Here is a 24,172-nt window from a genome sequence, read left to right on the forward strand (position 1 = left end):
AACTACTGTAATGATGTAAAGTAATTAGCCTCCAACTAATAAAAATAAATGGAAAAAAAAAAAGTCTCCTGATACTAAGAATCTTAAATTGACTGTAAAGGCGTTTCTCTGTTTGCAGTTTTCTAAAACTTGCCAGAAGGAATCAACATGCACCATAACATAAAGGAAGCTTATTTCCTGGGTGTTTTCTCCGTACAATCACTTCTATTCCTCCATTGTTCTGAAGTGAATTACGTATGAGGTGGATTGGAAAGAACTTGGAACTGAGAATTGGAACACCCACAGGCTGATCCTGCCTTTGGGCCTTTGTCAGCTGTGTTACAAGGAAGTCACTGAACCTCTTCAGGAAACACTTCCTCATCTACTATAAAGTGAGCACATTTCCATATTGTCTGCTTTGACTAAAAAAGATATATTAGCTTTTTCTCCTTTTTTTTAGAGGATACACACTATTTAGAATACATCCATTTGAGAATATTTCCCATTTCTCTTACATATCCACATTTCTATCACTCAGCGATCAATGATCAGTCACCTGCTATATGTCAGACCCTGCCAGGTAGTAGGGATACAATCATCTACAAATCCATATCTGGGTGGGAGGAACAGTCATCAATACAAGTAACTCTAAAGCAATGTTATCGTTGCTATACTAGGGAGATAGTCCAAGTGTTGCAGGAGAACAAGGCAGAGCAGTCAGGAAAGACTTCAGAAAGGATGTGATATTTGATTAGTGGCTTGATAGATGAGTACTTCATATTTTTGCCTAATAACTTCTCTTTCCATCTACCACTAATTTAGTGGGTTTTTGGTCTTTTTTCATGATACATTAAACACCAAGTGTTTCAGCTAATCTAACCATGGCACTAAATAAAATTTCCTCCTTTTTCTTTTCTTTGGCTGCTCTGGGTCTTCATTGGGCTTGAGGGCTTTCTCTAGGTGCAGTGAGCGGGGGCTACTCTCTAGTTGTGGCATGTGGGGTTCTCATTACAGTGGCTTCTTTTATGAAGCAAAGCCTTTAGCAAGCACGGGCTTCAGCAGTTGTGGCACCCAGGCTTAGTTGCTCCCAGCATGTGGAATCTTCCCAGACCAGGGACTGAACCCATGTCTCCTACATTGGTAGGTAGATTCTTATCCACTAGACCACAAGGGAAGTCTAAAATTTCCTTCTGACCATACAATAGCAACCCAGTTGCCAAGATAAAGACCACATGTCATCTCTCTGTTGGTACGAGAATGGATCTGAAAAAAATTAAACATAATGGAATATAGATGTGGCCTGAAAACATTGAGTCAATTGAAGCCATCCAAAAATCTCATGGTTCCCCCTCTTTCATAAGGAAAGGACTTTCAGAAGACTATGAATGCCCTGTGACTCTACAACTACTTCTACTTTAGAGACCCAAACTTCTAGATAAGAAATTCTAGCCATAGAATTAAGCTATGACTTCTTTTCAGGGATATTCTCAACCAATAAGGATATATGCAGACCCACATGCGCCATGGAGGCTCAGGCATCTCTAGTAGGATATCCACAGCAGCACACTCTAACCAGCCTCTGTCACACACTCAGGGCAATGCATTTGAGCCAAGCCAAGTAACCAATTTTCTTCATGTCATTAACTGCATCAGGTTAATATTGGTCAGAAAGATTCACAAGTTGGTGTGGCCATATGCCAAAGTGAATAAAGTAAAACCTTAGAGATAAGTGCAAAATGGGACCCTCTAAATGGATCTTAGATAAAATTTCCCTTTTATATTAAAAGTAAGTTCTCACATCAGATAAGAGTTCATTGAAAGGAGGAATATGGACACACTGTTGTCAGGGCTGTGTGTGTGTGTGTGTGTGTGTGTGTGTGTGTGTGCTCAGTCTTGTCCAACTCTTTGTGACCCTATGGACTATAGCCTGCCAGGTTCCTCTGGACATGGGATTCTCAAAGCAAAAATACTGGAGTGGTGTGCCATTTCCTTCTCCAGGGAATCTTCCCTATCCAGGGATCAAACCAAAGTCTCCTGCATCTCCTGCATTGGCAAATGGATTATTTACCAGTAGTGCCAAATTCCAATCCTTTGGAAAGTAATTTATTCACCTATATCAAGAACTTGAAAATGTTTGTACTCTTAGACAAGCTTCTAGGACATTAACCCTATTTACAGAAAAATCTTTATGCATGAAGATATTCATCCTAGGATTGCTTATGGTAATAAAAAACCCAGTACAATCCAGAAGTTCAACAATAATAGAATGATTTTATTAAAATTTTTGTACATCTATATATTAGTATACAATAGATCCATTAAGTATAACTTAAAGTCTTGAAAAACACTTAGCTTACAATATTAAAGGAATAACCCAAAATACAAAATGGAATAAATTGTTTGATTTGAAATCACAACCACGCTTTAAAAATGCATAGAAAAGACATTTCTCCAAGGAAGACATACAGATGGCCAAAAACCACATGAAAAGATGCTCAACATCACTCATTATCAGAGAAATGCAAATCAAAACCACAATGAGGTACCATTACACGCCAGTCAGGATGGCTGCTATCCAAAAGTCTACAAGCAATAAATGCTGGAGAGGGTGTGGAGAAAAGGGAACCCTCTTACACTCTTGGTGGGAATGCAAACTAGTACAGCCGCTATGGAAAACAGTGTGGAGATTTCTTAAAAGCCTGAAATAGAACTGCCATATGACCCAGCAATCCCACTTCTGGGCATACACACCGAGGAAACCAGATCTGAAGGAGACACGTGCACCCAATGTTAATCGCAGCACTGTTTATAATAGCCAGGACATGGAAGCAACCTAGATGCCCATCAGCAGACGAATGGATGAGGAAGCTGTGGTACATATACACCATGGAATATTACTCAGCCATTAAAAAGAATTCATTTGAATCAGTTCTAATGAGATGGATGAAACTGGAGCCCATTACAGAGCGAAGTAAGCCAGAAAGATAAAGAACATTACAGTATACTAACACATATATATGGAATTTAGAAAGATGGTAACGATAACCCTATATGCAAAACAGAAAAAGAGACACAGATGTATAGAACAGACTTGTGGACTCTGGGAGAAGGCGAGGGTGGGATGTTTCAAGAGAACAGCATCGAAACATGTATATTATCTAGGGTGAAACAGATCACCAGCCCAGGTTGGGTGCATGAGACAAGTGCTCAGGGCTGGTGCACTGGGAAGACCCAGAGGGATGGGGTGGGGAGGGAGGTGGGAGGGGGGGACCGGGATGGGGAATACATGTAAATCCATGGCTAATTCATGTCAATGTATGACAAAAACCACTGCAATGATGTAAAGTAATTAGCCTTCAACTAATAAAAATAAATGGGAAAAAAAAGAAAAAAAAAAAAGAAAAAGCAAGGACATTACTATGCCAACAAAGGTCTATCTAGTCAAAGATACGGTTTTTCCAATAGTTGTGTATGAATGTGACAGTTGGACCATAAAAAAAAAAAATATGCATAGAAAAGAAGATTGACAGGAAATACATCAAAAAGTTCCCAGTAGTTGTATTTAAGTGAAATAAATTGACTGGCATTTACATTATTTCACTTTTTAATATTTTCAAAGTTTTTTATAGTGATATTAGGAAATGAAATTTAGTGCTTTGAATTCAATGACTCAGAATGGCCCTCTTTAGGAATGGTGTAATCGATTAATAGATCCACAGACAGCCAGACAGATCAATGACCAACATAAGCCAACCCAAAATTCAAAAAGACGTCAGTGAACTAGAAAGCTAAGAAACACAGTGATATAAAGCAGAAAATTTAGATTCCCAGAACTTATGAGTAATAGGAAGATAAATGCAGTGGGAGAGGAATGCTATTAGAAATGCATCTGATTTTCTGAATAGTTTGTGTGATAGATGAATTCAGACTGTCTCTGCTAATGAATCCTAATTTAACCTAAGCACTGATTAATTCACAAATCTTTATTGAAAGCTTACTGTATGCTGTCAATGTGTTTGGGACACAAAGATAAATATGACATTGTCTCTGCCTTCGAGAATCTTAGAGTATGGTTCAGTGCTATGGCTGTTAGTATAGCTGGACTTAATGAATGCAGGTATCTTTCCCCTAACTGCCTAAAGATAAGAAATTGTAAAATAGTTCATTTGAACTGGTGGGAAGGAAGAAAGATTAAATTCCAAAAAACTGAATGATGAAAGAGATTAACCTTTGGAGTTAGATGTAAGTTAAAAGTTCAACAATTCATTTATTCTCCCATAGCTGCTAGCACCAAGATAGGCAAGAGGAAGTAGTCAGCCTACTAGAAGTAAGTCAGTTAGCTTTGACTGTTTGTTGAGAGCCTATTGCAGCCAGAGTAGTGTAAAGAAAGGCACTGCAAAACAGTGCACAAAAAATACAACATTGACCTCTTCCGCAAGAAGCTTCCACACTGATTTGGGCAACAAAACACACAAAAGAAATAGTTAAAGAATTTTTGTGTTCTAAGAAAAAATTTAGATTGCATGGGCGTGTATGTGGTCCAATCATTTCATGTGTATGTAGCCTAAAACAGGTATCAGGTATTATAATAATACTTAAGTTTAGTGCAGATTTAGTATTCTGTACTTGTTTAGTACCTTGCTACCTTTACACTAGCAAAGTAGTGCTCAAAATTCTCCAAGCCAGGCTTCAACAGTATGTGAACTGTAGACTTCCAGATGTTCAAGCTGGATTTAGAAAAGGCAGAGGAACCAGAGATCAAATTGCCAACATCTGCTGGATCATCAAAAAAGCAAGAGAGTTCCAGAAAACATCTACTCTTGCTTTATTGATTACACCAAAGCCTTTGACTGCATGGATCACAAAAAACTGTGGAAAATTCTTCAAGAGATGGGACTACCAGACCACCTAACCTGCCTCCTGAGAAATCTGTATGCAGGTCAGGAATCAACAGTTAGAACTGGATATGGAACAACAAACTGGTTCCAAATCGGGAAAGAGTACGTCAAGGCTGTATATTGTCACCCTGCTTATTTAACTTATATGCAGAGTACATCATGTGAAATGCCGGGCTAGATGAAGCACAAGCTGGAATCAAGTTTGCCAGGAGAAATATTAATAACCTCAGATATGAAGATGACACCACCCTTATGGCAGAAAGTGAAGAACAACTAAAGAGCCTCTTGATGAAAGTGAAAGAGGAGAGTGAAAAAGTTAGTTTAAAACTCAACATTCAGAAAGCTAAGATCATGGCATCTGGTCCCATCACTTCATGGCAAATACATGGGTAAACAATGGAAACGGTGAGAGACTTTATTTTGGGGGGCTCCAAAATTACTGAAGATGGTGACTGCAGCCATGAAATTAAAAGACACTTGCTCCTTATATGGCCAATCTAGACAGCATATTAAAAAGCAGAGACATTATTTTGCCAACAAAGGTCTGTCTAGTCAAAACCATGGTTTTTGCAGTAGTCATGTATGGATGTGAGAGCTGAACTATAAAGAAAGCTGAGCACCAAAGAATTAATGCTTTTGAACTGTGGTGTTGGAGAAGACTCTTGAGAGTCCCTTGGACTGCAAGGAGATCCAACCAGTCCATCCTGAAGGAGATCAGTCCTGGGTGTTCATTGGAAGGACTGATGCTGAAGCTGAAACTCCAATACTTTGGCCACCTGATGTGAGGAACTAACTCACTGAAAAGACCCTGATGCTGGGAGGGATTGAAGGCAGGAGGAGAAGGGGACGACAGAGGATGAGATGGTTGGATGTCATCACCGACTCAATGGACATGAGTTTGAGTGAACTCCAGTAGCTGCTGATGGACAGGGAGGCCTGGTGTGCTGTGGTCCATGGAGTCGCAAAGAGTCGGACATGACTGAGCAACTGAGCTGAAACTGATACCTGTACATTTGCTTTAAAATTTTTGTTTTGTTTTTCGTCATGTAGAATATTGCCTTGGTATAATGTACTCTGTATTTTTGTAACTTTTTTATTGTAAAATCTTTTTTTTCCCATTTATTTTTATTAGTTGGAAGCTAGTTACTTTACAATATTGTAGTGGTTTCTGCCATACACTGACATGAATCAGCCATGGATTTACATGTGTTCCCCATCCTGATCCCTCCTTTCACCTCCCTCCCCATCCCATCCCTCTGGGTCTTCCCAGTGCACCAGCCCTGAGCACTTGTCTCATGCATCCAACCTGGGCTGGTGATCCGTTTCACCCTTGATAGTATACTTGTTTCAATGCTGTTCTCTCAGAACATCCCACCCTCGCCTTCTCCCACAGAGTCCACAAGTCTGTTCTATACATCTGTGTCTCTTTTTCTGTTTTGCATATAGGGTTTTCGTTACCATCTTTCTAAATTCCATATATATATGTTAGTATACTGTATCGGTCTTTATCTTTCTGGCTTACTTCGCTCTGTATAATGGGCTCCAGTTTCGTCCATCTCATTAGAACTGATTCAAATGAATTCTTTTTAATGGCTGAGTAATATTCCATGGTGTATATGTACCACAGCTTCCTCATCCATTCGTCTGCTGATGGGCATCTAGGTTGCTTCCATGTCCTGGCTATTATAAACAGTGCTGTGATGAACACTGGGGTACATGTGTCTCTTTCAGATCTGGTTTCCTCGGTGTGTATGCCCAGGAGTGGGATTGCTGGGTCATATGGCAGTTCTATTTCCAGTTTTTTAAGGAATCTCCACACTGTTCTCCATAGTGGCTGTACTAGTTTGCACTCCCACCAACAGTGTAAGAGGGTTCCTTTTCTCCACACCCTCTCCAGCATTTATTGCTTGTAGACTTTTGGATAGCAGCCATCCTGACTGGCGTGTATTGGTGCCTCATTGTGGTTTTTATTTGCATTTCTCTGATGATGCGTGATATTGAGCATCTTTTCATGTTGTTAGCCATCTGTATGTCTTCTTTGGAGAAATGTCTGTTTAGTTCTTTTGGCCCATTTTTTGATTGGGTCATTTATTTTTCTGGAATTGAGCTGCAGGAGTTGCTTGTATATTTTTGAGATTAATCCTTTGTCTGTTGCTTCATTTGCTATTATTTTCTCCCATTCTGAAGGCTGTCTTTTGTAAAATCTTTAAATAAAATGTATAATACTCATTTAAAACAAAACAAAATAAATACAAACACACACACACTAAGGAACCAGATAAAGAAAACTTCTAAATTGCACTTGTCAATAAAACCAAATGAAAGAGTAATACATGGAAGTGAAGAAGGCACCACACAGAACAGGAAGCTTAATCTAGTGAAAGAATCTTAGACCATTCCATTGAAAGAGGTATTTGAAGCTACATTCTGTGCATTTCTGCATTGAGAAATAGTTCACTCAGTGGAAGGGGAACAAAAAAGTAACATGCAGAAAAGGATCTGAAGGTGGAGTTTGGCTTGACTCTAGCCCAGTGATTCTCAATTCTGATTGCACCTGGGGGTTTTTCCTCTTAATTGAAGTATAGTTGATAAAGAATCTTACACGTTACACGTATACAATATAAAGATGCACAAACATAAAGGCTATATTCCATTTATAGTTATTGTAAAGTACTTGCTATATTCCCCATGTTGTACAATATATCCTTGTAGCTTATTTTATACCTAATAATTTGTACCTTTTTATCCTCTACCCCCACATTGCCCCTCCCTGCTTCCCCCTGGTAACTATGCGTTTGTTTTCTGTATCTGTGAGTTGGCTTTTTTTGGTTAGATTCACTAGTTTGTTGTATTTTGTAGATTCCACATATAAGTGATAGCATATAGTACTTGAACCGAACAGACATTTTTCCAAAAAGGACATGCAGATGGCCAACAGGCACATGTAAGGATGCTCAACATTGCTAATCATCAGAGAAATGCAAATCAAAACCACTATGAGACATCACCTCACACCAGTCAGAATGTCTATCATCAAGAAGACTACAAATAAATGTTGATAAGGATGTAAATTAAAGGGAACTTTCATACGTGGTTGTTGGGAATTGCCAACTAGGGCAACCACTGTGGGAATAAGTATGGAGGTTTCTTCAAAAACTACCATATGACTTAGCAATGCCACTTCTAGGTATACATCCAAAAACAAAAATGCTAATTCAAAAAGACGTTGCACCCCAATATTCATACCAGCATTATTTACACTTGTCAAGATATGGAAGCAACTTAGGTGTCCATCAATAGATAAATGGATAAAGATGTGGTATGTAAAAACAGAAAGAAAATTTTCATTTGCAGTAACATGAATGGATTTGGAGGGCATAACAGTGGCTGATTTTATTTTTCTGTGCTCCAAAATCACTGCAGATGGTGACTGCAGCCATGAAATTAAAAGACACTTGCTCCTCAGAAGGAAAATTATGACCAAACTAGATAGCATGTTAAAAAGGAGAGACATTACTTTGTCAACAAAGGTCCATCTAGTCAAGGCTATGGTTTTTCCAGTGGCCATGTATGGATGTGAGAGTTGGACTGTGAAGAAAGCTGAGCACCGAAGAACTGATGCTTTTAAACTGTGGTGTTGGAGAAGAGTCTTGAGAGTCCCTTGGACTGCAAGATCCAACCTATCCATCCTAAAGGAGATCAGTCCTGGATGTTCATTGGAAGGACTGTTACTGAAGCAGAAACTCCAATACTTTGGCCACCTCATGTGAAGAGTTGACTCATTGGAAAAGACCCTGATGCTGGGAGGGATTGGGGGCAGGGAGGAGAAGGGGATGACAGAGGATGAGATGGCTGGATGTCATTACTGACTTGATAGACACGAATTTGAGTAAACTCCGGGAGTTGGTGATGGACAGGGAGGCCTGGCATGCTGCAATTCATGGGGTCGCAAAGAGTCGGACATGACTGAGTGACTGAACTGAACTAAACTGAATACTAAGTGAAATAAGTCAGGCACCTGGGAATTTTTTTTAAATTAATTTATCTATTTTAATTGGAGGCTAATTATCTGGAAGCTTTTAAACACACCCACACCCAGAGGTTCTGTCCTCACTGATCTGGCTAGGGCCCAGACGTTAGTATTCTTAAGAAAATTCCCCAAATGCTTCTAATGTTCAGTCTTGAAAACGCTTGGGTAAAGGGTATACGAAACTAAACAAAGGGAGACAAGGTACTTGAAATGGGAAACAGTAGACTGTGAACATCTTGAAAGCAGGGATCATGTGTTTATTCATTTCTGTGTGAACGTAATGCTAAATTAATATTTTTTAATGAATGGTTGAATAAATGAATGAATACAATAATTTTTAAAATATCATTATAGGCACTTCAGCCAATAAATAAAATGATACTATTGTTTAAGGGTGGTTTCTTCAAGATAATAGCAGAAGGGAGCAGAAATAAATAACAGCTAACATTCACTGACTATTTCCAATGGGCCAAGCACTTTGCATGCAGTGCATCACTGCATACTCACAACCAGTCTATTACATAGATGATATTATCCCAAGTTAGGGAATTGAGACCCATCGTCACTCAGTGGTGATTAGCAGCAAAGCTGCAATCTGGCTTTGCAAAAATGACATAGTAATTCCTCTTGGCAGATTCCTAAGTACATATGAGCAAACAGTACACAAACCAACACAGGCTCAAATTTCTGAGTGAATTTCCATCTTCTAATCTATTCTAGTGATGCAAATGGCATGTGACTTAATTAAGATATGTACCTAACTACAAGATTAGCCCTCTTAACAGTAATCACACAGGTGGGTCAACATCCGGTGTTTCTGGAAAATCATTTCTATTGCCTTGTCTTGTCTCAGATAAGATTTTTATTGGCAATTTAATAGAAAAGAAAACATATCTTATTGCACTCCGTTTTAAAATAGGAAATATAATTGCTTTGTAATTGACAAGAAATTGTTCACCATCCATTGTTTCTTTGTTCACATTTAAGGAAATTTTTCCCTTCATCTTTCAGAGCTTGTCTGAAAAGAAATGTCTCCACTTCTCCTGATGCCATGTATTATCTAGAGTAGCAGGATTATATGCAAATAGAAATAAGAAATCAATAAATTGAAGAAGGTCTCTCACATTCATGTGTTAAAGACTGTGACTGACCTTAAAAGGCAACTCTGGATGATTATAAGAGATCTAGCCACTCAAAAGAATAAATTTGTTTATAAGGTAAAATTGAGGACCTTTTAAGTAATGTTACCTTCTACTCACAGATAAATAGAAGACTTCAATTAAAAAAGGAGCACTTTAGCCATTCATCCCAAGGGAGGAAATGAAAAACCACCTTATCAGCATTAGCAATATTGATATAAACATAAGCACATTAATTTCTTTGTGATTCTTTGGAAAATCAGAAACTGGATTTTTTGAGAATCTATGTGTTTGGGTATAACCAAAGCCAATTTACTTGAACAATAATTTTCAATATATCGCCAACTGGAAACAGCTGAGTTCTTCTCTCCTTAAAATACTTTAACTTTGTAATTTCAACCACAAAAATTATTTAATCTGTACCCATTTTCCCATTCTCTGTCCTTTTTATATTAATTTTCTTATCATTTGAAAACTTTGAATTCCCTATTATAGCTTTCGACTCAAACTCAGCAACTGCTCTCTGAAATATTTATTTGTTCACTAATGAAACTAGCTCATGTTTTTTAAATATCAAGCTTTTATTGTCTTTCTGGTCTGTTCCTCCTCCGTTGGATCCATATATAACTCTATCCTATCAACATCATTTATTTATAATTGGCATCAAAGCTTCAAAGTTCTAATTGGGAGCTTTGTGTTTGGCTCAGACTGTGCACTGGAGATACTCAACAAATCTCTTGTGACAGTCTCCGAATTGCTCTGAAAGTAAGAAAATAGCATTATCCAGAAATTTCCTTGAGCTATCTTTAGGAGTAGCTTGATGCCTTCTTGCAGAAAAACTTACCCTCTGGATCTCCTGAATTACCTGGAAAGATACTTAGACGGAGTGGAAGGATCTTTCTAGTTTATTAGTTATGAGACTGGGACGTCTCCAGAGACCAGTCTAGGAGGGCTGCTCTGAAAAAGATAAAGGCCTTCCTTGGGCAGGATTGCCCAGAGGAAAACACTGAAGTCTTGCCCACTGGGGGCCATGCACTATCACCTTATACGCATGTGTGTGTGCTAAGTTGCTTCAGTCGTGTCCAACTCTTTGCAACCCCATGGACTGTGCCCACCAAGCTCCTTTGTCCATGGGATTCTCCAGGCAAGAATACTGGAGTGGGTTGCCATGCTTTCTTCCTTTACCTTATATAGTAACTGTAAATTCCATTTCTTTCCATTTTCACTCTGTACACCTCTCACCACCATACACACTTCATCTTCATTTCAAAAAGAAAAGAAAAGGGAAGTGAACATGGTAAAATAGTTCAAAAATTACGTAACCAAGGGCAGAACTCAAACCATAAAACAAACTGCTACAGTAAAACCACTGAACCCCAATTAGATAAAAACATCACAAAGAGAGGCAAAGTCTTCTGCCTAAACTTGGTTCAACTATAAGGAAGGTAAAGTCTGGCCAGAAGGTGATTCCACATGAGGTCCCAGAGGTCATACATACTTAACACCTAGAAGAGCCTCAGGCAAAGCTGTTGCCATCATCAGCCTATATAATAGAGCTCTTTGCCCAGCATACAGCCCAGATTTTTTTCTTTTTTCATCAGTGTGTAGATATGGTGCTCTTCTTCTCCTTTTCTCTTTCTTAAATTACTACTTTGCACAAAGACTAGGTTTTTAGTCATCTTTCTTTCACTGCAACATAATGCTTTGCAATAAATGCTTGTGGGATTCAAATTCTAAATGGAGGCTATACTATTAACATGGGTCTTTTAACTGCAAATAAACCAATGGGAAGATCTATTTCTATACACGCAGACCAGTTCTACAGGTCTACCATGCAGGAATTTCTTGCAGCAAATTGATCTGTAAGATGTCATGCATTAAGCATATTTTAAATATTGCATTCAAATGCTATATGCTGACAGCTTGAATATTTGTCTTCAAAGTTGTTATTTTATTAGATGATACTAGGTGATATCATCTAATTATTTTATTAGATGATATTTAACTATTATAGCCTTTCCTTTTTATTTCAATACCAAAATAAAAAGTGGAGCAAAGGGAGATTGATTGTGCCTCTTCTGCACAACCCAAAAAAATTACTAATTTAAATACACAAATACTAACTCATTTCATGTTTCAAAACTCTAGTTGTGGTTTCTATTTCAACAATGAATGACAACAAAAGGCTATTTCTTAATTTTTTTTAATTTTATTGGAGCATAGTTGATTTACAATGTTGTGTTAGTTTCAGGTGAGGTGTGCAGCAAAGTGAATGAGTAATACATATACATATATATATGTGTGTGTGTGTGTGTGTGTGTGTGTGTGTGCGTGTGTATCTCCACTCTTTTTTTTTTAAGATTCTTTCCCCATATAGGCCATTAAAGAGTATTGAGTAGAGTCCCTTGTGCTATACAGCAGGTTCTTATTAGTTATCTATTTAAGATATGGTAGTGTGTATATGGTGTTTCCCTGGTGGCTCAGTAGAAAAGAATCCGAGTGCAATGCAGGAGCCACATAAGATGCAGGTTCGATCCCTGGGTTGGGAACATCACCAATCCCTTTGGAGAAGGGCATGGCAAGCCACTCCAGTATTCTTGCCTGGAGAATCCCATGGACAGAGGAGCCTGGAGGGCTACAGTCCATGGGGTTGCAAAGAGCTGGACACGACTGAAGTGACTTTGCAGGTATGCAATGTGTATATGTCAATCCTCTCATTTTTTTTAACCAAACCAAATCAAAAGAAAGCAACATAATTTCCATAAGACTTTAGTCAATAATCTTCATGGCTACTAAATTTTCTCTAAATTCATCTCTGTACTCACAAAACAGAAATTAAGGAAGTTGGAAGAATTTTTTCAAGTCAAAAATATCATACCTCCAGTTCTCTGATCAGCTAGGTTAAGTACAAAAAGTAAGAGGAAATATTTCCACATACAAACTTCCGTCCCCACCTCCCTTTGCATGTGAAAAAATTCTCTAAGTAGCGTAGTAACAGTATAAACAATCTGAGGTCTCAGCTTTGTTCAAAGCTTTACCCACATTCTCTCCATTTGACTTCTTCAAAAACTTTATGAGACCAGTCCTGTTGCTCAAGTTTCTCCAGGTAACTTTTTTCTTCTTATAGGAAAAGGAAGATTTGTCCAAGGTCTTACATCACATAAGAGAGAAAGGATTGGGACCCTTTACAATTTTGAGGAAAATGAAGATGAAAAAATTAATTTACAAGGAACCATGGATGATGAGAACAAATTCCTTTCTCTTATTCCAGTTGAAGATACTGTCACTTTTTCTCAAATCAAACAAAAGTAAATTCCCCATGCGACAGTAAAAATAGCCCAAGTTTTCACTAACCAGCTAGCTGTGTGGCTTTGGGCAAGAGCCTCAGCCTTCTTCGGGTTCAGCTTCTTTATCTCTGAAACAGAAATGAGAAAGACTAGTTCCTTGAGGTGGTTGTGAAAACAAAGTGGGATAAAATATAAAAAGCCCTTAGTATGTAGTAATCACTCAAGAAAGAAATTTCTACTAAACTCTCAAGGGAAAAGGTAAAACCCCTGTGCTCGGGAACTAGAGTTCAGAAACCCTTAGCCTCGGAATAATTCCATTTCCACATTCAGAAGCTACTGGCCTCTGTCAATACCAGGAAGGGGTCCCTACGAACCCAGTCTCTCCCACCTTAACTCACTACCAAGAAACTCTTGCTTCTACCTGGCTCTTAGGAACAAGTCGCCTGATCCCAAGAGGGCCTCCTCTTCACCCCATTCATGGCCATTGGAACATCTGTAAATACAGTTTATTACACAAAACAACATGCATCAAAAATTCAGTGTCAAAATAGCTTTCTATTCCAAGGTGTGGACCTCCTTACCCCAACGCTTCATAACCCTGAGCTCATAACCACAGTTCAGTTCAGTTCAGTTGTTCAGTCGTGTCTGACTCTTTGAGACCCCATGGACTGCAGCACACCAGGCTTCCCTGTCCATCACCAACTCCTGGAGCTTGCTCTACCCCATGTCCATAGAATCAATGATGCCATCCAACCATCTCATCCTCTGTCATCCCCTTCTCCTCCTCCCTTCAATTTTTCCCAGCATCAGGGTCTTTTCCAATGAGTCAGTTCTTTGCATCAGGTGGTCAAAGTGGTGGAGTTTCAGCTTCAGTATCAGTCCTTCCAATGAATATTTAGGACTGATTCCCTTTAGGATTGACTGGTTTGATCTCCAGAGTCTTCCCCAACACCACAGTTCAAAAGCAACAACATTTGGGTTATTTCCAGTTGTGGATTACTATGAACATCTGCATGCAAGTCTTTGTGACGACATATTTTCATTTCTCTTTGTTTTTTTTTTTTTTTTTGTACTTTGACCCCATTTATTTATGCATAGACTGCACACTGACATAAGTTTCTGAACACTGACATAAGTTTCCGAACAGGTGTCTATTCCATATTAGCGTGTTCATTTCTCTTTGTTAAGTACCCAGAAATATAATTGCTGAGACACATGTTAAGTGTGTGTTAAGCTTTTTAAGAAAGCAGCAAACTGTTTTCCAAAGGGGCTGTATATTTTTGCATTCCCACCAGCAATGCTCCAGTGGTGCTGTACCCACATCAACAACTGACTTGTCAATCTTTTAATTTTAGCTATTCAATAGGTAGGTAGTGGTTTCACACTGTGGTTTTAAATTGTATTTTCTTATGACTTATGGTAAGTGTAAGATGAAGTTGGTATTTAATGTGCTAATAAGAAAGAATGCTGCAATTAAACAATGACACAATGCTTTCTTATCACTTAGAAATTGTATTTTGTAAATCTCCCTGAAAAGCTCTCTTAGACTTATTTAAGCATAGTGTTTTTATTATAAATCCTTCACACATAAATAAAAGAAGGATGTATAAGCAATATTAATTGGTGAAGAAAACCCTAAAACTTCTTCAAATTTAGAGTCCAGCTCTTCTAAATGACGTTTTGGTTCCATTATTGATGTTAGTGTTTTCCATATTACATTGACAAGGCCAAAGGCAGCCTTTTATTTTGGAAGGCTTTATTTTGTGGCTTCTGAGGTTTTTCTCCAAGTCACTAACAACATTCTGCAAATTTTGATACTGACACTTACTTGATTTTACCAGACTAAATTCCTTATCAAAAAAGATTAATGTTCCTCCTTCAAATGGCTTATAGATTAAAATGGCAAAAGGTTTCAGTTGTCCAATCATACTACCAGCAATGATAACCAAGATTGAACATGCCCAGGCAATGATAAATGAATGAGCTGCCCAAAGGTAGTAATTGTAAAATGTCATCAGTGTAAGATAACATCCCAGCCTCAGAGATGTAAGAATATACAAAAAGATGAATCTTTTAAACATGAAATACAGTTTCAAATAAGCATACTTTTTAAAAAATTGTCTTCTTTATCTTAGATCTGTTTATTTCAATATAGAGAACATACTAATAAAAGCTGAACATCCATCATTCTTAAACTGCATCATGCAGTTTAGCAACTAATTAATCATAGTCTTAAAAGACACTCAAAGTTTTATGAGTTGGTTTTCTCTCCACAAGTAGACCACAAGTCCCTCTTCTTCAGGAAATTTACCTTTGATTCCTCTCACATTGTTTACACTATTGTTTCTCAAATTTTATGTAATGATCCATTAGAGAGTCATAAAATCATTTTAGTAGGTCATGACCAGCAGTTTTTAAACAAAATAGAATAGAATAAAAGCCATAAAAGTGTAATACATAGTAAAGGTAAGGGCCACTTCATAAACTTTTCAAACATTTCATTTGAAAAGTTTCTTTTGGTCAAATGTTTGAAATGTTTGTTTTGGTCAAATACATAGTAGAGTACTGGTTGTCATAGCTAATGTATTTCTTAAAGCCTGCTGTAATCAAGAATGTTGAAAAGCACTACCATAATAGCATGAGAAGCATACAGTAATATCGATTAATTGATTTTTTTCAAACAGAAGTCAATTTTAAACTTTTTTGAATGGCCCAAATTTTTGGTCCAATTCTTTTAGTTATTACCAGGATGGTATATTTTTACCTTCTTTCAGTGAGGGTAATATTGGATTTAAAAAATCTTAAATTCTTATCAGTTTATGTGATTATAGTATCACAATCTGACATACTTCTGTTTCTAAGGGGAAGAACTTCAATTTCTGATTCCCAAATGAGATAATCAGAGTTCAGTCATCTAGACTGGACCCAGATTTTTAAGTCCTGGGTGGTTAATTATTTAGCACCCTTTCTAAACTGAAATTCTTTAAACAATTATTTAACATTTATTTGAAAGAAACCTCTCTCCTCAATTCTTCAATCAGTAAGTCTGTCCCCAAATCTGCAAACAAACCAATGACACCAAAACCCTGATCCATCACTCTTGAAAGCAGTTCCAGGACTATTTGTTGGCAGTTTTCCAAACACCATTTGGGCTTCCCTGTGGCTCAGGCAGTAAAGAATTAGCCTGCAATTCAGGAGATGCAGGTTTGATCCCAGTGTCAGGTAGATTGCCTGGAGAAGGAAATGGCTACCCACTCCAGTATTCTTGCCTGGAGAATCCCATGAACAGAGGAGCCTGGTGGGCTACAGTCCATGAGGTCTCATAGAGTTGGACACAACTGAGCGAATAAGCACACAACTTTCACGCACATAACTTATCAAAATAGCTGTTATCTCCCCACCTCCTTCTTCCAACTAAATGTGATAGTACTCTAGGAAGAATTCTGGTACATATAATTTCTTCCATCTGAGTTACTTTTTCAGTAATGTACTGATCAATTGGATTGCTCCAGAGCTGTCTGGCTAATTTACCTCTCACTGCCCTTAATCCAGCTTTGGCTTTAATAGGAAAGACTCTACCCTGAGCCAAGAGACATGAATGCCTATCCTGGCCATGCCACGCAACAAGTGACTTCTGACATTTCATTGGTTTTTCTGTATTAGCTTACAGAGAAATCCAAATGAACTTTTTGGCCAATCCAATATTTAGACACATTGGGCTCCAATTTCTTCATCTACAGATGAAATGAGCTCTCTGACTTTATGTGGTCTGATATTCTTTCTATCTACATAATTCCATATCTTTGATGAGTAGCTTTCATATCTGCTCCAAAAGATGGGGGTTAAAAGAAGAGGAGGTATGGACTCAAGACCAAGCCTTCCTTTTAGCCATGAAAATTCTACTATCATCAGTTTTGTTTGTTCAACATGTATAAGGTTTCATTCGAATGAATGATTCTGTGAACAAAATAAATAAATATAATAAATGTATCCAAATATTTTCTGAGTAGCCTCTATGTGTCAGACATTGTTCTAGGTCCTAGAGCTCTTCTTATAAATAAGACAGAGAAGGTCCCTGCAGTGGTGGATATTTGAGAGTATTTATGTTATTTAACTTGTAAACTTGAAAGCACTACATAAAGTAATATGCTAACTTACATTGAATGAAGATAATTTTGAAAGAAGCTTATCATTAAAATATTTCTATCAGACATAGTCCATAAGAATATCATTGAAATAATTTGTATAATCAACTGGAATATAAGAAGATGGTATAAAGAGGACTGACTTTCTGTAAACTATATCTCACTAAATCAGCTTAACATTGTTACAGCATTTCCTTTCAGATAAGGAAGTGCTGATAGAGATTAAAACCATGAGAACAGAGCAAAATAAATAAGAATATACCAGTATTATTTTGACTTTTAGTAACAGCTGTCTCTTTCACAGCTGCTTGAGGACAGGAGAGATATAAAACTACTATATATCTGTTTCTCTCAATAGAATCTACAATATGACTCCATCACTTATTAGCTGAATGAAGGAAATTGCCCAACACTCAACTCTGGGAGATAATATCCCACTGCCCCCACCATGTAAAGCAGAGTGACTACCTCACTCTGGTTTTCCCAGGACAGTCCCACTTTAAGCCTTCTGTAGGGTATTAGGACCCTTTTCCATCCTCAGAGAGTCAGGTTTTACAAGATAAATCATCAGTTCAGTTCAGTTCGGTTCAGTCGCTCAGTCGTGTCCGACTTTTTGCAATCCCATGAATTGCAGCACACCAGGCCTCCCTGTCCATCACAAACTCCTGGAGTTTACTGAAACTCATGCCCATCTAGTCGGTGATGCCATCCAGCCACCTCATCCTCTGTCATCCCCTTCTCCTCCTGTCCCTAATCCCTCCCAGCATCAGGGTCTTTTCCAATGAGTCAACACTTTGCATGACGTGGCCAAAGTATTGGAGTTTCAGCTTCAGCATCAGTCCTTCCAATGAACACCCAGGACTGACCTCCTTCAGGATGGACTGGTTGGATCTCCTTGCAGTCCAAGGGACTCTCAAGAGTCTTCTCCAACACCACAGTTCAAAAGCATCAATTCTTTGGTGCTCAGCTTTCTTTATAGTTCAGCTCTCACATCCATACATGACTACTGCAAAGACCATGGCTTTGACTAGACAGACCTTTGCTAGCAAACTAATGTCTCTGCTTTTTAATGTACTGTCTAGGTTGGTCATAGTTTTTCTTCCAAGGAGCAAGTGTCTTTTAATTTCATGGCTGCAGTCACCATCTTTAGTAATTTTGGAGTCCCCCAAAATAAAGTCTCTCACTGTTTCCATTGTCTACCCATGTATTTGCCATGAAGTGATGGGACCAGATGCCATGATCTTAGTTTTCTGAATGTTGAGCTTTAAGCAAACTTTTTCACTCTCCACTTTCACTTTCATCAAGAGGCTTTTTAGTTCCTCTTCACTTTCTGCCATAAGGGTGGTGTCATCTGCATATCTGAGGTTTTTGATATTTCTCCTGGCAATCTTAATTCCAACTTGTGCTTCATCCAGCCCAGTGTTTCTCATGATGTACTCTGTATAGAAGTTAAATAAGCAGGGTGACAATATACAGCCTTGATGTACTCCTTCTCCTATTTGGAACCAGTCTGTTTTTCCATGTCCAGTGCTAACTGTTGCTTCCTGATCTGCATACAGGTTTCTCAAGAGGCAGGTCAGATGGTCTGGTATTCCCATCTCCTTCAGAATTTTTCACAGTTTATTGTGACCCACATAGTCGAAGGCTTTGGCGTAGTCAGTAAAGCAGAAATAGATATTTTTTTTGGAACTCTCTTACTTTTACAATGATCCAGTGGATGTTGGCAATTTGATCACTGGTTCCTCTGCCTTTTCTAAAACCAGCTTGAACATCTAGAAGTTCTTGGTTCACATATTGCTGAAGCCTGGCTTGGAGAATTTTGAGCATTATTTTACTAATGTGTGATATGAGTGCAATTGTGCAGTAGTTTGAGCATTCTTTGGGATTGCCTTTCTTAGGGATTGGAATGAAAACGGACCTTTGCCAGTCCTGTGGCCACTGCTGAGTTTTCCAAATTTGCTGGCATATTGAGTGCAGCACTTTCAGAGCATCATCTTTCAGGATTTGAAATAGCTCAACTGGAATTCCAATACATCCACTAGCTTTGTTCGTAGTGATGCTTTCTAAGGCCCACTTGACTTTACATTCCAGGTGTCTGGCTCTAGGTCTGTGATCACACCATTGTGATTATCTGGGTCGTGAAGATCTTTCTTGTACAGTTCTTCTCTGTATTCTTGCCACCTCTTCTTAATACCTTCTGCTTCTCTTAGTTCCATACCATTTCTGTCCTTTATTGGGCCCATTTTTGCATGAAATGTTCCCTTGGTATCTCTAATTTTCTTGAAGAGATCTCTAGTCTTTCCCATTCTGTTGTTTTCCTCTATTTCTTTGCATTGATCACCGAGGAAGGCTTTCTTATCTCTCCTGGCTATTCTTTGGAACTCTGCATTCAAATGAGAATATCTTTCCTTTTCTCCTTTGCTTTTAGCTTCTCTTCATTTCATAGCTATCTGTACTGTCTCCTGTACAATATCACAAACCTCCTTCCATAGTTCATCAGGCTCTCTGTCTATCAGATCTAGTCCCTTAAATCTATTTCTCTATGCTTGCCCTAATTATAAGCCTCAGTCACATCATCCTGCCCTTCAGCTGCTTTTTAAAAATTTATTTATTTTATTGACATATAGTTGATTTACAATGTTAATTTCTACTGTACAGCAAAGTGATTCAGTTATACATGTATAATGTATATTCTTTTTCAAATTCTTTCATTATGATTTATCACAAAGTATTGAATATAGTTCCCTGTGCTATACACCAAGACCTTGTTGCTTATCCACTTACTATTGTTTTCAATACTTAAAATGACATGTGCATGTAAGAAATTCTAGACTATTTGGCTCCACTTCCCAATTTTATTTTACTCTGTGAGCAAATAGTGTATACCTTGAGAAATCCATTCCTGTTCCACTATCATTATAGTATTATAAACAACGATAATCCTCTGAGGGAAAGTTTATCTTTGGGAGACTGAGATATACCACAACCACACCTTGCCCCGTGAAGTCAAGGTTACCAAGAAACTTGCATGAGAGGCGAGAAGTCTCAAGCTTCTACCAGAAAGACATGATCTAGAGGGATCATCACCTTTCACCTCAATCCTGGTGATCCAACATTTCTGTGAGGCGGATATGGCCCACTGCCTGCTACATCCAGGAATTTAGGAAAATAATTAGGTCACATCTGTTAATTACTTTGAGTTCCATGGAAAACAGATGCCAGATAAATTCCCGGCTTTGTTCAAGGAATGCTGCAAAAACCAGACTGTTGGAGAATTTCTCACTGGTCATAACGTCAGGGAACTTATCCTAGACTTCGGGTTCCATGAAACACACATGGTGATAATAACATAGTAGCACCATCTGATTTTTCATCATCTGCTCTCTCACACCAACTCCATGAAAGTGGATAGAGATGTAAAGTAATTAGCCTCCAACTAATAAAAATAAATGAAAAATAAATAAATAAAATAAAAACAAAGTGGACAGGGAGACAATACCTCAGAGAAAATGGTGGCCCACAACATTACATCAGGGATGGGCCAGCCTGAGTAGCCAAGTTGTGAACACAGAGAATGAGTTTGATGAGAAATAAAGGAAGAGCAGTGCACATCATTTGTATTGATATTCCCGGGTGCCTCGGATGGTCAAGAATCTGCCTGCAATGCAGGAGACCCTGGGTTGGGAATATCTCCTTAAGAAGGGAGAGGTAACCCACTCCAGCCTTCTTGCCTGGAGAAGCCCATGGACAGAGGAGCCTGGAGGGCTACCGTGCATGAGGTCACAAAGAGTTGGACACAACTGAGCAACTAGCACTACTGCACTTAATAAAGTTTAGGTCAGGGCACTGAGCCATGTACTTCTGATTTCTAATCCTCCTTTTGATCTGGGCCTAGCAGTGATGTAAGCAGCCCAAATCATGTACTAGACGCCCTAAGAAGGAGGTCCCAGAAAGGAAGTACCACCTCTCTTCTTCCCAAGGTGAAGTTAATTCCCGCCCAGTTATAGAAATCTAAAATTAGGTTAAAGATTTCTGGAGGCATTCTTCTGACCTTAGGGAAAGTCTGAAGCTGGATGCCCCACTCAGGTATTCTTAAGAAATTTATAAATTTATGTCCTATCAATGGGTTTATGTCTCCCTCTGTTCAGCTCAGTAGCTCAGTCATGTCCTACTCTTTGTGACCTTACGGACTGACGCAAGCCAGGCTTCCCTGTCCATCACCAGCTCCTGGAGCTTGCTCAAACTCATGTCCATCAAGTCGGTGATGCCATCCAACTGTCTCGTCCTCTGTCATCCCCTTCTCCTGCCTTCAATCTTTCCCAGCATCGGGGTCTTTTCTAATGAGTCAGTCCTTCGCATCAGGTAGCCAAAGTACTGAGTTTCAGCTTCAGCATCTGTCCTTCCAATGAATATTCACCCTGGGCCTATATAATATAGGACATATATCCTAAATTTAATTCTGGTTAAATTAAATTTAACAAGTTTAAATTTAAATTTAATTTAATTTAAAACAGGTTAAAATACTTAACTCCCTTTTCCTCTTCACTACTTCCTAGCTACCCCCACTTTCTTACCCAAAATTGATGAGTCATTTGTTCTTGTTCAGTCACTGGGTCATGTAAATCATGTAGGACTCTGTGACCCCATGGATGCAGGCTGTCCTCCTCTAACTCCCAGAGTTTGTTCAGATCACGTCCATTGAGTCAGTGATGCTATCTAACCATCTTATCCTCTGCCACCCCTTTCTCCTCCTGCTCTCAGTATTTTCCCATCATCAGGGTCTTTTCCAATGAGATGACTCTTCGCATCAGGTGGCCAAAGTATTGGAGCTTCAGCTTCAACAGTAGTCCTTCCAATGAATATACAGGGTTGTTTTCCTTTAGGATTGGCTGGTTTGATTTCCTTGTAATCCTAGGGATTCTCAAAAGATATATACCCAACTGAATACAGAGTTCCAGAGAATAGCAAGAAGAGATAACAAGGCCTTCTTAAATGAACAATGCAAAAAAAATAGAGGAAAACATTATGAGAAAGACTAGAGGTCTTTTCAAGAAAATTGGAGATATCAAGGGAGCATCTCATGCAAGGATGGGCACAATGAGTCACTTAAGCTCTATTTTAATTTCCTCATTGGCAAAATTGCCAGGGCAATTTGGAATGGAGTAGGGACTACATTTAGGCAACAACAACACAGAGTATTAAAATAGTGCCATATGTTTTCATGAATAAAGGCATGGCTATTATCTCTCTACCAATCTTCCTGGCAAAGTGTGGGGACCACAGTGAAAGGAATCTAAGGCACCAACATCAAAGGCAAGCTAATTCTATCGCTACAACAAAGGATGGTTATGGTGTAATTAGAGCCATAGCAAGGTCTATAAAGTGCTTCATATACCAGCAGTAGTCACTGCAGTTCCTCCCTAGATTCTTTTCTCTTTGTCTTCAAATTGAGTTTGGAGCCCAAGCGACTTGCCTTGAGCCCCAAACAACTTGCTCCTATCCACCCTGCCTATAGAGAGGGCCCAGAACCAGAAGTGGGGCTCTAGGATCCAGCACACTCCCAACAATATTGTGTGGCTTTGACATAGGTATTTAACCTCCTGGACCAATTTGCTTCACTTGTGCCATGAAGAGCTTGGGCTTCATGAACTTTAAGATCCTTTCATATTTAAATATATTCAATTCCCTAAAACTCCCCCATTATTTCTCTTACATCCCCTCCTTTCAGTCTTCAGTTGTGCTCATGTTCCTAAGCTCTTATATATTTAATCATCTGACAGAGGCAGAATAGCACAGAGGTTAAAAAGCACAGCTTTGACACTAATATATATATATAAAATAGACAACTAAAAAGGACCCATTGTATAGCCAGGGTACTCTACACAGTACTCAGTAATGACCTATGTGGGAATAGAATCTAGAAAAAGAGTGGATATATGTATATGTATGGGCTTCCCTTGTGGCTCAGCTGGTTAAGAATCCACCTGCAATGCAGAGAAGTGGGTTCGATCCCTAGGTTGCGAAGCTCTCCTGGAGAAGGGACAGGCTACCCACTCCAGTATTCTGGCCTGGAGAATTCTGTGGACTGTAGTCCGTGGGGTTACAAAGAGTCGGACACGACCGAGTGACTTTCACTTCTTCACTTCATGTATATGTATAACTGATTCACTTTGTTGTAGAGCAGAAAGTAACAAATGAATTTTCTAAATAACCTAAGTTTACCTCTTGGAAAACACGGTTTTTTTGTGTTAACCATTTTGACAGAAATCTAGCTGAACATTATCTTCTTACTTACCTTACTGAACAGGGTAAATGGACTGCAATAATTTCTTAGAGGAATTCTAGGGGTTCAGAGCTTAGGATTCTGTGTTCTCACTGCTCAGAGTCTGAGTTCGATCCGTGGTTAGGAAACTAAAATCCGGCAAGGCATGAAGCATGACCAAAATAAGAAAGAATTTCTTGACCACTCAGAACCATCATTATAAACCAGCAGGTGAGCTATGAGCATTATACAGTTTCCTGAAAGGGTTTTGAAGGTTTTGAAATGTTTCCTCTTGTATATATTCAATGATCTCAGACATCAACACCTGGCATGAATAACTGGAAGGAAGTAAAATAAGTAAAATAAAATAATGACCATTTAACTTTTACCTAAAACTTTCTGTACCTGTGACCAATTGCCTATCACTTAATG

General features: G+C 38.6%; 1 long non-coding RNA gene across 1 annotated transcript in view; it reads left to right on the forward strand.

Annotated features, from left to right (window-relative positions):
- Window positions 1–287: 287 nt before the first annotated feature.
- LOC110128721 (uncharacterized) overlaps window positions 288–24,172 on the forward strand; it is a 28,885-nt gene continuing 5,000 nt past the window's right edge. The window contains exon 1 of the long non-coding RNA XR_002311260.2: window positions 288–371. This is a non-coding gene — a long non-coding RNA (uncharacterized lncRNA). The remainder of the gene's footprint in view (window positions 372–24,172) is intronic.

This window comes from Odocoileus virginianus, chromosome 14 (genome assembly GCF_023699985.2).
Source record: "Odocoileus virginianus isolate 20LAN1187 ecotype Illinois chromosome 14, Ovbor_1.2, whole genome shotgun sequence".
In the NCBI taxonomy this organism is placed as follows: Eukaryota; Metazoa; Chordata; class Mammalia; order Artiodactyla; family Cervidae; genus Odocoileus; species Odocoileus virginianus.